Source organism: Bactrocera neohumeralis, chromosome 2 (genome assembly GCF_024586455.1).
Source record: "Bactrocera neohumeralis isolate Rockhampton chromosome 2, APGP_CSIRO_Bneo_wtdbg2-racon-allhic-juicebox.fasta_v2, whole genome shotgun sequence".
Classification (NCBI taxonomy): Eukaryota; Metazoa; Arthropoda; class Insecta; order Diptera; family Tephritidae; genus Bactrocera; species Bactrocera neohumeralis.
Window position 1 is genome coordinate 39,206,151 of NC_065919.1, and position 14,225 is coordinate 39,220,375.

The 14,225-nt window shown below is 36.4% G+C and overlaps 1 protein-coding gene across 3 annotated transcripts in view; it reads right to left on the bottom strand.

Annotated features, from left to right (window-relative positions):
- LOC126756292 (uncharacterized) overlaps window positions 1-13,920 on the bottom strand; it is a 66,581-nt gene extending 52,661 nt beyond the window's left edge. For all 3 annotated transcript variants that reach the window (XM_050469263.1, XM_050469253.1, XM_050469272.1), the window contains exons 1-2: window positions 13,791-13,920; window positions 12,651-12,969 (exon numbers count right to left, since the gene is read on the bottom strand). The gene's annotated coding sequence lies outside the window, so the exon portion shown is untranslated. The remainder of the gene's footprint in view (window positions 1-12,650; window positions 12,970-13,790) is intronic.
- Window positions 13,921-14,225: the final 305 nt, after the last annotated feature.

The following is a 14,225-nucleotide window of genomic DNA, read 5'->3' on the forward strand; positions in this document are numbered from 1 at the left end:
CATTCACAAATAAAGAAAAAAAAAACAAAAAAATTATGTTCAACCCATTAGCAAGCTGAGAAAAAATCGCAAACATTAGGCTGTCTAGTTTTTTTATAATTAAATAATTTTCTCCGTATTCGCAAATATTTACAGTTACTTTTAGCGAGCGTTGAAATTTAGAAAATTTATAACTCTAAAATTTTCACATTGTGTCGAAATAAAGAAATACGTGACCAATATTTTGCCCCAAGGAAAACAAAAAAAAAATATTTTGTACAAAAAAATTGTAGAATGTAAATTTCGGAGTGAGTTTTCTTCTGACACTTACAAAGTTCGTGGCAAACTTAACATAACCCGCTCAGGGTATATTCACGGTCTAGACGATGCCAAATTTGTGGACAAATTTTTATTTATAACCGATTGCGCTTACATAGGAGAATGCAAACCTCCGACTGTACTTGCATTCATTAGCAGAAAATAGTTGAAGCGCAATCGTTAATTAAAGGGGTTTGGATTCATGTGTAAAGGGCGATGTTATCACAAATAACTTCTAATCAAGCGTTCCAGGGCTCTTATGAAGAAAACAATGTGCGCTAAACAATCAAATCGATGTAAATATTTACCGCTTAAGAACCGCAATGCGGTTTACTACCTTGAAACTTAGCGAAAACATAAACAGCATTCACCAGGCAAGAAATAGAAATCGATATCACATATTCGTAGATACATTAACACTTACCTTGGCATTTGTCTCTATGCCAAGGTGTCGATTTGTTTATGAGTTTTGTAAGCTTGGGGCCGCTAATCGAACAAAGGTATATAAAAAGGTATCTTTGAATAATAAACATAAAGACACATAGCATTTAGAGTAAAAGGTTTGAAAATCATACAAATTGTATTCCCTTAAAACCACTGCTTCGAATTTGGATTCCCAAGTAATATTATAGGTAAGAAAGCCAATTTTAAGACCGAAATTATATGGCTTCAAACAAATAGCCAACATTAAATGCGCCGTCTCATCGATCGACGCGTGTGACCGATTAAATGACCAAAAATCACATTTTAACCATTAACCACTCCCCGTATTCACCTGATATGGCACCGTGCGTCGTTTTCCTTTTCGGAAAAATTGTATTACAGGAAAGCGTTATGCAGACGTCTCTACTATTCAAAAGGCTTGCACCAGCATACTGGCGGCCATATCAGCCAACGAGCCAATACACTCGTTCGACATGCTTTTGGACCGTGCAAAAAGCTGTATTGAAGCAGAAGTTGACTATTTTGAATAAAAAAAATTGATTTTGCCGAAAAAACCATTTGTTCTGTTTTTTTTTAAGTCCTTTTTACTTTGGAACGCACCTTGTATTTATCATATACATATGTATCTTATATCATTTTAGAAAGTAAAACAATCGATCCCATATGTAAAGAGCAAATTTTGGTGCAATGTAATACCAAATTAAAGTGAGTAAATCCCTATATTGCTCAGTAGGATATATGAAAGCTGCGACAATTGATAGATAACTGAGAGGATTAAATTCCTGTGGCTTGTTTGTTTGGCTGTTGCGGTCAGATTAAAATTGTTTGTACCGTTACGCAGCTTTGCTTATGTAAATACATTTGATATTATTGCTTCTATGTACATCATTTTACAAAATTGCTAAACTTTTTAAGACGCTAACGAAGTCTTTAAGGGAATAATATATATGTATTAAATTTCATTCTCAAATATATTATATTTTGGAATAGCTTAAGAGTTGTAAATTGCACAACTAGAGAGCGTTTCAAAATTACCAAGTTCCTTAACAATTTAAATAGAAACCCCAATCATTTACTGCACTAAAGCAATAATTTCGAAATAAATTATTTACTATAATTTGACATATGTGGTTTTAATATTCATACGGTAGTCAACAAAAAGGCAAAAATGAAGCCAATTAGTGTAATAGTTGGGTGTATAACGCAATGCCGACAATCAAAATCTCGAAATTTAGAATCCCGTCAGTGAAAATACCGCCAAATCAAAACACCGATAAATCAAAACACCGACAAACCAAAATGCCGACATTTGAAAAATATTTTACAGGGGTATAACGTAATGCCGACAATCAAAATCTCGAAATTTAGAATCCCGACAGTCAAAATACCAACAAATCACAACACTGATAAATCTTTCACCTGTTTTTGATTTAGCTGCATATTTAAATTTTGTCGGTATTTTGATATGTCGGCATTTTGAATTTCGATATTTTAAGTGTATCCCACATTTTACCTTGTCCGCCCTTATTTTTATCGAAGTACAGAAAGAGAATTCTACTGACTAAGGGCTATAATCCTGTGCGTGTTCGTAGCCCGAGGCCATCTTTTCTTCATTTGTCGGTATTTTAATTATACCCTGTATAGGGTATATTAAGTTTGTCACGAAGTTTGTAAGACCCAGAAGGAAGCGTCGGAGACCCTATAAAGTATATATATAAATGATCCGTATGTTGAGCTGAGTCGATTTAGCCATGTCCGTCTGTCTGTCTGTCCGTCTGTATATATACGAACTAGTCCTTCATTTTAAAAGATATAGTTTTGAAATTTTGCAAACGTCATTTTCTCTTCAAGAAGCTGCTCATTTGTCGGTACTGCCGATATCGGACCACTATAACATATAGCTGCCATATAAACTGAACGATCAGAATCAAGTTCTTGTATGGAAAACTTCCACATTTGACAATGTATCTACACGAAATTTGGTATAGATTATTTTCTAAGGCAACTATGTAATCTCCTAAGAAACTGTTCAGGTCGGTTAACTATAGCGTATAGCTTCCATACAAACTGAACACATAGTTACTAAAAGAAATGCACCTGTGAAGGGTATATTAGCTTGGGTGCAGCCGTTAACGTTTTTTCTTGTTTTCATTACAATTTAATGTGAATTGTCATCTCTATCGATCTATCGATCTGAAATTTTGTTCACGCTCTTTTCTCCCCAAGAAACTGCTATTATTTTTCCAGTTGCGAAACGTCAGTCCAATCGTCTGATCCAATGAAGTGTCGAAATCGAAAGTTCGAACTTATAAGGGCAATAGTGTTTTTATGTTGATCGATCGACCTTTGTAAAAATCTTTAGTGTTTATTTTGACAAAAAACTTCATATAAAGGGAGATCCGTTTCGAGATACACTACCTTTATAAAGCAAAAATACAGAAATTTCAAAGTTAATGGGGAATGTTATGTTAGCATAGATGTTACTATCAGTACTACCAACTTACAGAAAAACAAGTAAGGAAGGGCTAAGTTCGGGTGTCACCGAACATTTTATACTCTCGCATGATAAAGTGATAATCGAGATACTGTTATTAGCAACTTTTTTGCGAGAGTATAAAAATGATGCCCTCTGAATTACATGAAAATGTCTGAGAGATTTACCGATATTTTCGGTGAAAAATTAGGTTATGTTAGGTTAGGCACTGAGTTTTTCGTGTTCGATATCAGGGACCTTGAAAAGTTATAGTCCGATCACGACAATTTTTCCACAAGGGTTACCTCAGCTCAAATACCATATTTGTGTAAAGTTTTATTCCGCTATTATCATTGGTTCCTAATATATTATACAGAGAAGGCATCAGATGGAATTCAAAATAGCGTTATATTGGAAGAAGGCGTGGTTGTAAACCGATTTCACCCATATTTCGTACATGTCATCAGGGTGTTAAGAAAATATTATATACCGAATTTCATTGAAATCGGTCTAGTAGCTCCTGAGATATGGTTCTTGGTCCATAAGTGGGCGGCGCCACGCCCATTTTCCATTTTTAAAAAAAGCCTGGGTGCAGCTTCCTTCTGCCACTTCTTCCGTAAAATTTATTGTTTCTGACGTTTTTTGCTAGTCGGTTAACGCACTTTTAGTGATTTTCAACATAACCTTTGTATGGGAGGTGGGCGTGGTTATTATCCGATTTCTTCCATTTTTAAACTGTATATGGAAATGCCTGAAGGAAACGACTCTGTAAAGTTTGGTTGACATAGCTATAGTAAACTCTGAGATATGTATAAAAAACTTAGTAGGGGGCGGGGCCACGCCCACTTTTCCAAAAAAAATACGTCCAAATATGTCCCTCCCTAATGCGATCCTTTTTGCCAAATTTCACTTTAATATCTTTATTTATGGCTTAGTTATGACACTTTATAAGTTTTCGGTTTTCGCCATTTTGTGGGCGTGGCAGAATACCGATTTTGCCCATCTTCGAACTTAACCTTCTTATGGAGCCAAGAAATACGTGTACCAAGTTTCATCATGATATCTCAATTTTTACTCAAGTTACAGCTTGCACGGACGGACGGACAGACGGACGGACGGACAGACATACATCCGGATTTCAACTCTACTCGTCACCCTGATCACTTTGGTATACATAACCCTATATCTGACTCTTTTAGTTTTAGGACTTACAAACAACCGTTATGTGAACAAAACTATAATACTCTCTTTGGCAACTTTGTTGCGAGAGTATAAAAATTTGACGATTCGAAAAACACTCGAAGTATAAGTTAAAAATTCACCTTTCCATTTGATCACAGTCGTCCATTCCTATACGTAAATAAAAATCTTCAACGAATACGTTCTAAAAATCGAAACCCTTACATGGAATGTTTTACAGACTTGGAAACGAAACATAAAATTGGATATTTGTACTCGATATCATATTTATTTCTTTATATATCTACATATATCATACATATTAGTGTCAACTAGCAATCTTGAACTACAGTCATTGTGCAATTGTGCTTGTTCCCTGCTTCCTAGTTGCAATCCTCATTTAATTTAAGCATTTATTCTGCTGCACAAAACACAAACAAGTCATTCGGAAAATTGCATTTATTCATTATTCCTTTGATGGCTTAATGCGGGAAGGAACTTTAACGAATGCAGCTGTGCAAAAGTGCCGGCTTTTCGGTTACATTGAATTGAAGTTTCACCAGAGCCATAAAAGCTGGCTGCTATGTGCACAAAGAGCATCTATATGTACCTGGATGTAACGAACGCATACCCAAGCACATATTAAACACCTAATTCGCCACTCTATACATGTACATATACTCAAGTATTTCCGCATTTTCTTCCATTGGCCATAAAACTATGTAACTGCATTATTAATCCCCTTAAAAGTAAAAAGAAAATCGGAACAATCATCGTACCAATACATCAAAGTATCTATTACGAGCCTCTAAACTCAGACTCGTTAGTGGGTTAAAGTAATAAATATCAGTCAATGAAAAAGTAATTTTGCGGGGTATGCTCTTGCCATTGCACATATTCAAGACTATGGTGGCGTCCGTCGCAATGCAAAATATTTTCACTCTGTCAATAACAAGTATTTTGTCTGCACCATAAAATGTCGCTTGATTTTTCAACTCCAAAAACCACTTGAGCAGCGCTACCGGCTTTGCTAATTTTAGCACGGTACGAGTACGGTTTTTTATGTCTTTGAATTTTCTTTTATGAGACTTCTGTTTAATCTATTCGGTTTAAAAAGGATAGTTTCTCAGGGAATATTTTGAGAAAAGTTTTTTGTTTACCTAAAGATAAATTCAAAAGCTTTTCTAAACAAACATTTGTATTTGTATCTTCCGATAGTCTGTAAGAGAGACAGTTGAAGATGCTTTTCATCATAGAAAAAATTAAAGTCATGACAATCGACTTATAATTATATAAAGATGAGTTGGAGTAGTGGGCGTTTCGAAACCAATAATAAATTGGGTATTTAGCGAGATTCAATAATGATTTGAACATGGAGCCATTATAATTCTTTAGTACAGGGTCAATAAAAATGCATGAGCTGGCATTTTGCATTCAAGATTCCTATTTTTTGGATGTGATTAAATATTCACTCCTCCAAGATGAAAACAGAAAATATTATTATTTATCATTTTCCACTCGACGCTCATAAGTCAACACATATAATTATAGATTTTCATACGAATTTAGTACATACATATATAGCATTTCTATGCATCAACTTAAAGTGGCAACACCAAGAGTATTTTTAAAGTGGTTGTGAGAAGGATGACTGATTTGTTTTTGTTGTTGTGAATTCACTTCATGACTTTCATTCATTTGTTGCATTACTCAGCACACTTTCCGGTATACGACTGAAAGCATTTATATTCGTTTAGAATGCATAAAAGTTTGAAGATAAGTAATTTCAACTAAAAACATTTGCTGTGAATCTCCGTAGGTGTGAGATGGGGAAAATAAGTGAACTTCATTGTTGCTGAACAAAGTAGTTTATCTTGATGAAATCAAGTGCAATTGTGCTTTGGAAGATTTGATATATATAAAAATATATTCTTATCGGATGAAAAGGATTTTTACTTGACCTGTGAAATGCAAATAATTAATTAAGTAGACATATTGGTTTGCTTGATGGCATAATAGACATGTAGGTTGGTTATAAAATTTCGTAAATTTTAGGACACAACGTAAATGGAACCTATAACAATAAATCATCAGAGCGTACGTCCAAGTTTGAATCTTACTCTGACTATTTATTCCGCACGGAATTTAAGCGTTGACCGTGGCACATCGCACAGAATATCTTCATTAATTCCTGGTATTCCTGGTATTGAGTAAATATTTAAAACCGATTATATTAAGAATCTTTACATTTATCTGAAGGAGGATGTAACATGTCACAATTGTTAACCCTATGGTTACCGAGGAAACCATGCACTGCCGTTCCAGGCTGTTTTCTACTCATTGCTAAGGAACTTACAAAGGTTCCAGCTTATATTTTTGCCACTGAAAGCTTTGGAAAAACATTTTCAAATATTTGAAAGCTTTGGACTCATGAATGAGAGACTTTACAAATTGTTTAATAAGACCCAATTTAATATGCAATTGGGGCATTAAAGTAGTTTTAGGATAGATAATTGCTTCCCATTTAACATTGCACTTTCTCATTTCGTAATCGGTACATGCCGCCCATGGTAGTGAGTAGCGTCATTCCTACTATTACACAAGCAAGGATAACAGGAATATTTCGTATATTCACTTTACCTTCCAGTCAAAAAACACAAGTCTCTATTAACTTCCCACTGGAAATTCATATATTTCATTGCCATCGATAGCATTTTAGTACTGTCGCAATTTTCTTTCACATGTACATACGAGTATATATGTATGTGTCAATGTTCAAATCGAAAAGATGAGGAATTCTTCGTATTGTGACATTTTCTTGAGCTATCAATACCTTACTAAAGAAACAAGAAAATTTTTCATGTCGTTTGTTTTAGTGAGATATACGAACTAAATAATTGGAAAATTCCAATCCGCGATGCCAATAACTCTGATTTATTTTTTGATAGATATGTGTCTCTTATTAAATCATTAAAATTTTTAGGAGCAGATCAACAATACAAAAGTAAGAATCTGAAGTAGAAGGCCGATATCATTTGGCCAAATCGCTATAATTGCTATAAAAGCAGAAGATATTAAGTAAAGTCCATGCGCTAAAAAATAATTTTTTGTTGACCTATGTCAACAACTGTTTTCAAAAACAACAATTCTGATAATGCACGGATTACGGTATTATTTAAACGGTAATCAATTACTATAATTTCCTTAGAGTTGATTAAAGTCGAGTAAACCACATTGCAGAAAAAGCCAGCGCATTTTTTTGTTAGTCGATTCCTAACCTCCGACTTTATTTAATCACACAGTCATAAAATATTCATAAAATTAATTTCATTGCTTTCCAACTCACATCCCATCGCCGTAAGCCCTGACGACCGGTGACGACTTTATAATTAACAGCTCTGTGCATATTAAATGAAAACTTTGCACTCTGCTGCACACAGCTGGAGCGGGGCAATTTACACATACATACATATGGGTGTGTGTATGTATGCACAACAAGTTGGAAAGGTTGGTTATCTTGCTTTTGTTGTTGTTTAATTTAGTTGGGATTGTATGATTGTTTATGCTACAGTTGGAGATTTTGCTGCGTATGAACTTGAGTTTGGGAGAAGAGCGTCTTGCTTCTATTTATTTGGGAATTTTTTAACGCTGCTATTTTGGTGAATGTGGATGACTTTTTGTTTTGTGTTTCAACTTTTCGGTTTCACTACCACGCGATTTAGTACTTTTGAATAAAAGAAAGTGTCATCAGCACAAGGTGGTCGAGTGCGTGGTCAACATAAAAGATTATACAATATAAAACAATGGAAATGCTCTCAATTTCTTAACTCGACAAAGTGGTTAATATCAAAGCAGATGCGATTAAGAAATTATTCCGCGAGACATGGACCCTTTTATGTTGCCTTTGCGTATTTTTATTTTAATTGAAAAGTTTTGAGTGGTGGCTATGTGGCTAATGACAACGACTTGGAAAGTTGGAGAGACTGGGTAGTAAACGATGCAAAGATATTAACGAAACGGGTTGTGAAGGCGACAAAAGTTATTCAAATGTCTCATTAAAAAGACATTTGGTTTAAGAAATTATGTAAGACCGAAGTTGTTTTAGTTTTTCTTTAAACAGTAAACTTTCCTGAAAAGCCAATTTACCTTTCATTTTAGAGTTTTATGTATTCTATTTTTTTCATCCTTTTGTGTTTTTAAAACATGAAGGTTACTTTGGTGCTCAGACTATTAAACCTTTCAAAAATACAAAAGATTCCATACGCGAACTCGATTTTGATCGATCAGCTTAGATATTCGATTTTGATTTGAGATACTGCTCCGATATTGGTGATTCCGAGCAGAACAGAGTCTTGGTGAGAAAAGTACATGTGCATCATGTCTTATCTATATCTCGAAAACAGAGAGACTACTTCGCTTATATTCAGATAGACAGACAGGCTGATCATTTCTATAAACATATCTTTGTAGGGTCTCCGACGTTTCCTTCGGGGTGTTTCAAACTTCGTGGAAACTTAATATACCATGTAGATTAGATTTGATTGTGTGAATGCATATATTATACGTAAAAGGTATTTTTAGAAATTATACCCACATTATTTAGTATTTCATCAAAACCGGTACCATACAAAATGTTCTGTGATAATATATAAATACGTATTACATTTATTTAAAACGAATCAGGAATTGTTCAAACAAACCCCGTTATCAACTGTTGGTTAGTCATTGTCTGCTTACGTATTTTATCTTAGTGAGACTTCTCTGCGAGAACATGAAAACGCGTCTTCAGTTAAAATATTATTTGTAAAATCCAAAATATTGTAGAAATTATAATAGACAAAAGCAGTTCGTCTTATATGGTGAATAAGAAAATATTAGCTGCCATTGAAGTGAACAAACAACAAAACTGCAGACTTTTCCAAGTTATAGGTTTCAACCGATCATTGTTCAATCGGTGTCCACGCGGTCGTGAGGTAGATTCATCTCAGTACTTCCCTCTTGATTTGTCCGCTTTTGCGGCATGAAGACTAATATTATATCATGGATCTCACCTTCAGGCATTCATGAGGACTAGCGAGAATAGCAGAACCCTTAAGTTTTTTCAGTCATCACAAATTAATGTCTTTAGCTGCTGGAGTATGATCCCCATTCGGACCACATAACTTCTCCTAATCTTTACGCGTCCATACAATTTTTCTTTTTCAATATTGAGTTTATGTCAAACCACATGATCTCAAGATTTTTTCTTCTTTACTGGCGTAGAAACCGCTTACACGGTTACAGACGAGTTAACAACAGCGCGCCAGTCGTTCCTTCTTTTCTCAAGCGCCAATTGGAGATTCCAAGCGAAGCCGGGTCCTTCTCCACCTGGTTCCTTCAAATGAGTGGATGTCTTCCTCTTCCTCTGCTTCTCCCGGTGGGTACTGCGTCGAATACCTTCAGAGCTGGAGTGTTTTCGTCCATTCGGACAACATGACCTAGCCAGCGTAGCCGCTGACTTCTAATTCGCTGAACTATATCAATGTCGTCGTATATCTCATACAGCTCATCGTTCCATCGAATGCGATATTCGGCGTTGCCAACGCGCAAAGGACCATAAATCTTTCGCAGAACTTTTCTCTCGAAAACTTGTAACGTGGACTCGTCAGATGTTGTCATCGTCCATGCCTCTGCACCATATAGCAGGACGGGAATATTGAGTTTGGTTTTGGTTTTTTTTCGTCGAGAGAGGACTTTACTTCTCAATGGCCTACTCAGTCCAAAGTAGCACCTGTTGGCACAAGTTATCCTGCGTTGGAATTCGATACTGACATTGTTGTTGCTGTTAATGCTGATTCCAAGATAGACGAAATTACCTACAACTTCGAAGTTACGACTGTCAACAGTAACGTAGGAGCCTAGTGATTCCAGACTCACTTGCGTCGCTTCCTTGTCCAGTCTGGAGAAAGCAGAACTAACGGCACGGTTGTTAAGGCCAATGATATCAATATCATCCAGTGGCCAACAGCTGTGCACTCTTATAGAAGATGGTACCGTCTCTGTTTAGTTCTGCAGCTCGAATTATTTTCTCCAGAAGTAGGTTAAAGAAGTCACACTAAAGGGAGTCGCCTTGTCTAAAACCTCGTTTGGTATCGAACGGCTCGGAGAGGTCCTTCCCGTTCTTGGCGGAGCTTTTGGTATTGCTCAACGTCAGTTTATACAGCCGTATTAGTTTTGCGGGAAGAGGTGGTGTGTTTCCATTCTCTTTCGACCATATCTGGTCAGTTGTTGTTTTTCTTGGTCTAAAACCACACTGCTAAGATCCAATGAATGTTGTCTGTGAGCTTTAACCTTTCACACAATACGCTCGATAGAACCTTATACGCGATGTTGAGGAGACTTATCCCACGGTAGTTGGCGCAGCATGCTTTAGTCCAACTATATTCTACAATTAGCTGATCCATGCTCCTTATCACTTCTTCGCCGCTGTGTTTGAATTGCTCGGCCGGCAGTTCATCAATTTGTTGTTCTTCAGACGGGTAATTGCTATTCGAACTTCTTCAGGTTCGGGCAATGGAACGTCTGCTCCTTCGTCATCGATTGGGAAGTCGGGTTCGTCTTCTCCTGGCGTTATACTTTCACTGCCATTGAGCAGGCTGGAGAAGTGTTCCCTCCATAATTTTAGTATACTCTGGGCATCAGTTACTAGATCACCTCTGGGGGTTCTACAAGAGTATGTTCCTATCTTGAAACCTTCTAATAGTCGCCGCATCTTTTCGGGAATTTTCAGCATTACCCCAGTCGGCCAGCTTGTCAAGCTCTTCGTACTCACACATTTCGGTCTCTCTCTTTTTCTTCAACTCGCTTCCTTCTTCAAGTCTCGGTATCTATCCCATCCTGCATGTGTTGTGGTCGATCGTAACGTTGCGAGGTAGGCAGTCTGTTTTCTCTCCACTGCGACATGACATTCCTCATCGTACTAGATGTTGTTTTGCCTTTTCCGAAAACCAATGGTTTCGGTTGCAGCTGCACGTAAGAAGCTTGAAATGCCGTCCCACAGTTCTATCATACCGAGTTGTTGACGAGTGTTCTCAAAGAGCAGGAGTGCAAGTTGAGTCGAAAATCGTTCGGCTGTCTGTTGTGATTGCAGCTTCTCGACGAGGTTCCTGTCTCAAGACTGCCGTGGGTAATAATCTCATTCGTGTCTAGTATTACAGATTAACTGTGTTATTATCTGGACTGTAATCTGTACAGGATAGTTGGTGTATATGTGTACAGGAAATTCGAAGACTCAAGCGCATGAATACATGAACAAGAAACCATAATTTGTTTCGTTTGCTGAAGAAACATAAGAAGACCAAGTTTAAACATAAGCTGAACAAGTTAATGATTTATAGTTCATGCAGAGCTCAGCATAAATTGTGATAAGCTGATAAGCACAGATAAATACCGACATATCAAAAATATTTGCGCACATCGTTTGGAATTTAACAATTTCTTGGATAAATAGTTGAGGGCAATTACATAAACTAGTTTAAACACACATTTTTCGCGAATTTAATTTTCAACGTTATAAGCGATTACACTGAAAACATGCTAATTTATTTACAAAACCGTTTAAAAAAAAAAAAAAGCCACTTACACACACAAACGGGCATTAGCCAATTGCGAGAACACATTTCTCAATTAGCTAAAGTTTTAAGTGTTTTTATACAGACATACATATGCCAATTCTCCACAGCAAAAACTGCGGTATGCGAAAATGTATTCGTATGTAACCGAACATTTTATATTATTGCAACAGGCAAGGATCAAAGCCAGCGAAATACTTTTATGTGCATAAGGTTTGTTAGAAAATCATTAAATTTGTGGGAGTTTGGGAATTTTCGCATATTTTCTGTATTAAACTGTAAACTATGGTTATGATATACGCCCTGTAAATTTTGCAGAGAAGTTGGAAAATCTTTCTATAAGTTATATGTGGGCTAAGGGAACCCATTTCTGACTTACAGGCATACTATTATCATAAAAAGATTATCTCCCGTTTTCTGTAATACGTCTCACAGATTGACCGATATTTTCGACCCTTATTAACAGTACATGCAAATTACGATTGCAAATCATGCTTTGGTGAAAACGAAATTGAATTTGTTCTAACTCTTGCTCTGCTATTTTTCGCTAAATATCGGTATATTAACCTAATCAGATATTCTGAAATCGGCTCCAATTACTTAATAATTACATCTATATGCATGTACATATATATATTTGCACTTACCACTTCTGCTTTTCGGAGGCACGTCACTTTCTCCTTGGCAATTCCTTACAACCTTGCACTTTCAGTTGAATAATGAAATTCGTTATGCTTCTATGTGAAACACATTGATAGGGAGTGAAATATCAGAAGCTGTTATCTTTCGAATTCTCTTCTCCACAGATTTCACCATTCAAGCAAAGGCATTTTGTGAGCACTTTTTATGTTTTTCTGTGTATATATACTTTTGTATGTACGTATTTAATTTTCCTTCACAGCACTTAAATTTTTTTACTTTTTCGCTTTTAACAACACACGCACACACATTGGGATGTAAAAATAACTGTAAAAAGCAAGGAGAAAAAATTGAATATAATTCAGCTCAGGCGTCCACTTGACGCTTCAACTGCATTTGTCTGCCACTAAACCAACAAAACAAGTTATCAAGTGGAAAAGGATGCAGCTTCACGTCAGTAAGCAAATGCAATGTTGTTGCTGCTGTTGTGGCGTTTTCCAGTGCATTTAACTCCTTTCACTCGAGCCGAACGCGGCACGCAAGAAATAATGCCTTGTATTTTCGCAGAGCAAAACAGTTGGGTGTATGTGTTTGTGTATGTGAGCACCTAAAATTTTGTTTTTAAATAATAACATTCTTTATTTTGCTGGCACACTGATTTATTACTGATAATATCATACATTTTTTGTTGCTAACTGCCTCAATATAGTTTCATTTTATTTCTGAAAGTCTTTAATGTAATTGTTTGGGAAGTTTCATTAACCCTTGCCACCAGATTGTTTTTCGATATTATTGTTTTTGTTTGCGCAGTTTCATAGTAATTAAATTAGTTGGCAAGTAATCCACTTATTTAGAAAGTCCAATTAACAGTTAGCAAATACGAATAGTATTAAGCAAATTGATAAATTCGCCAATTTCTACAAATTTGTACTTAAACAAGCCGGAAGCCACAGCAGCGGCACGAAGGGCGCTTGAAATGGAAATTAGAGCGATTACTTTTGAGCGATCGAATAGTTGAGGCGCCGCTTGCTCCCCATACACACGTACATGCACACAAACACAACCGTTAAGCTCATTTAACAACAGGTTTTTGGCATGTTTTCAAGTAGATTTTCGCTTGTTGCCACCGTTGCTGCAACTTAACTCACACTGAACTTGTACCAAGCGCCAAAAACAAAAACAAAATAAGCCGAATTTCAAGGCAAATCGAACGGTAAAGTTTCTACTTCGTTACACGAATTTTGGCTAGCACTTTGTTTTCCGCACACGCAACTGTTATCTTTCAAGCGAGTTCGTTAACTGATCACTTTAAGCCGTCTTTAGTGCCGCGGACTTGGCTGAGAAGAGCCTTACTTTTGCCGTTTGCTGCTGAAGACACGCCACATGAACGCACGCTGAGCTGTTTTAAGCGATGAGCTTCACTCTTTTCACACCAGTAAGCTCTCTTATCCTCTGCTGCCAATACTCTCTTCCACTGCTCTTGATATTAGCTTGGTGTGCGTTTTGCTTATTTTTTCTCGCATTGCGTTTTTGGTGCAAAATCGTCGTTTCTATTTATTATTCCGCATTTGTCAACTTGCCAC